A 2,724-nucleotide genomic window follows, 5' to 3' on the forward strand; every position below is an offset into this window, starting at 1 on the left:
TTTCTGCAAATCATTGCTGTGGGGATAGTGCATTGCATGAATGCTTGGGTTAGTGGAGCTTGTTGGCCTGTTGTGCACACACAAACACCTTGGGCTCCCAGGAGGGTTCAGTGTGATGAGACAAGTGCTGGGGATAACATGTTGCTGCAGCTGGTGGGACCTATAGGAGTATCCAGGAATGGCAGCATGCTTTAGCCAGAATCTCAGTGAAGTTGGGAAGTCTTGCGGTAAGGTAGACTGGCTGATCAACGTAGTCCTTCCTGCCCGGTAAGACCCATGACTATCTTTCCTAAAAGCTGTCACAGATCTTTAAACCCATTTCAACAGCATCTTCTGCCATGCAGGACCGAGCCTCCAGCAGTGCTGCCTCCCAGCCAAGAGTCTGAGACCAAGTTTTGATATGAGACCTGGACCTGTTCCTGAGTACACAAGGCAGCGGGGGGACTGCCAGGCTCTTCAGTTTGGCAGAGCAGAAAGCGTTTGCAGTGATAAAATACCCTTCTCTCAGAGAAGTCCCTCCCCATCCTTCTCTTCTCGTGCAGGGCCCTGATCTCCTTCTGCTTCTTTTGCTCCAGAGTTTCCCTGGGCAGCCCGTGTCTGGATAAATGCTCTTTTTAGGACCAAGTAGTCCCAGGTGATGCTGATGCTCCTGCTGTGGTTTCTGCATCAGTTACAGCCCTCGCAGTTGTCCCCTGGGCTCAGGGGCAGGAAAGCTCCTGGGGGGCCACAGGGAGAGGGTGGGGGGTGGCTGGAGATGGGCTGGGGCGGAGTGGTCCGGGAAGGAAGGAGCTGGTGTCCATGCGCCAGCCGGCGCCGCATCCCTGCCTGTGGTCCTAGGGAGCTGCCCAGAGTCACGCTGCCCACCTTGGCTTCCCAGCCACCCTCCCCTGACATCAGAAACGTGCCCCTGAGGCCGATTACATCATTTCACAGAGGAAATGACCTCATAGGGAGGACAGCAGCAGAAACTGAGACGCCAGGTGATGGCTTCAGAAATATTGCGGTCATTTTCATGCAAATGTCCTCCATGGTAAAGAAGGAGGGGGGAGAGGAAAGCACAGAGAAAACTGATGTGTTGGCAGAATTGTTTCTATACAGAATATTTTTCAAAGACTTCAATAAGGCAACAGCAGCATTTGAAAAAGGGAGTATGAACAAAGAAAACACAGCTGCATCTTCATTCATGAAAGGAAAGAGGTTGGGTATGTGGCTATCAATCTCGGCTGGGCGTGGGGTGAAACATCAGGGACAGATTGGGGCAGATAATGTACGTATTTTCCTGCAAATATTTGACAGTTCAGATTAGTTTGCTTTAGCTGCTTCTTCCCCCTTTTGTGTTCCCACTCCACAAACATTAGCACTATCAACTTTTACTGGCAAGAGTGCTCTCAGTGGGAGATTTCAACAGCTGATTCATTGAGGATTTGCAGGAAACAGAATTTTAAAGAGAAATTTGCATTGTAAGTGCTTTTCACGTTCAGCTAATCAAGGCGCACAAACAATACCATGAGACTTTTATGGCCAATTACAGCATAGCTCAAATATTGGCGATGGAGCCAAGGGTTAGAAATTCTCCAGCAGACGTTCACCCGATAGATGGGAGCCACAGATGCCTTGAGCCGATGCGGCGGGGCGTGTTCCCGGGGCTGGCTGGGCTCGGAGGGCTCGGGGGGGCTGTATCGGGGATGGAGCTGGCTGAGGGGGTGTGCGCTGCCAAGAAGAGGAGCACAAAGAAGTCTCAAAGTGCTGTGAGTCGGAGTTCATTCGCGTCCTATAAGCAGATAGCGCCGTGGCAGAGGCTGTAGAAATGCTGACAGCCAGGCTTGGAGAAGTGCTGACTAGAGACAAGGCAAAAATTTTCAGAGAAGCATCCAGCAGTTCAGATGACTATCTTGAATGCTTTTGATCTTGAACTCACTCTGAAACTATTGCACAGAAGTTCTCCCATGACGTTTGCACCCCATGGTGATTTTTGTTGGATTTGCAGACCCCAAGAATTGTTCCCGGCTTTCCCAGCTCAGTGTTTTCATTTCTCATTCTGGCCAAAACCTGGAGGAACAAAGAGGCCTGGGGGAAGAATATTAAACAGGATCTACAGACTTCTAAAAACGTCCTCGAGTGGAGGTTCGTGACCTAAGCAATGGCTCAAGTTAAGGCCTGGGGAGGAAGTTATGAGTCTGACTGTAACTTTCTATCCTTTTTCCTTTACTTTCTGGTTTGCATCACCATTTGGGAAAAAGCCTATAATATTTTGCATTTAGTATTTCTGGGATAACATCCTGGGTTTACACCACGTACTGCGCTGGTGCAATGGGGCACAGCCCGATACAGGCAGGACATGAACCCTGCCGTGACGAGAGTGTTGTGCGAGCCAGGTGTGCAGTTCCTGTTTGTTCTCCCAAGTCTTTCTTAAACCCTCTGTTTTTCTGCTCCTACTGCACTTTGTCTTCCTTTATTCGCCCAAAACTTTTCTTCTTTGGAGCTATTTAAGACTGAGTTCCAAGGGGTCTGTACCATTTCTTTCAATTAACCTTCATATCAAAGAGACTGCACTGTGTTCAGCAAGTGTTTTTGGAGTAAACGCTTAAAAAAACACAATCCTGATTTTTCTTTCTTTTCTGTTATGCCTGGTGGCATCAACACATGCCCGCCACAGCTCTTTCATTCCTAGAGCAGCTCCATCTCTAACACGTACTTCTTTTCTTTTTTTTTATATTTATTTTA

This window comes from Haliaeetus albicilla, chromosome 23 (genome assembly GCF_947461875.1).
Source record: "Haliaeetus albicilla chromosome 23, bHalAlb1.1, whole genome shotgun sequence".
Taxonomy (NCBI): Eukaryota; Metazoa; Chordata; class Aves; order Accipitriformes; family Accipitridae; genus Haliaeetus; species Haliaeetus albicilla.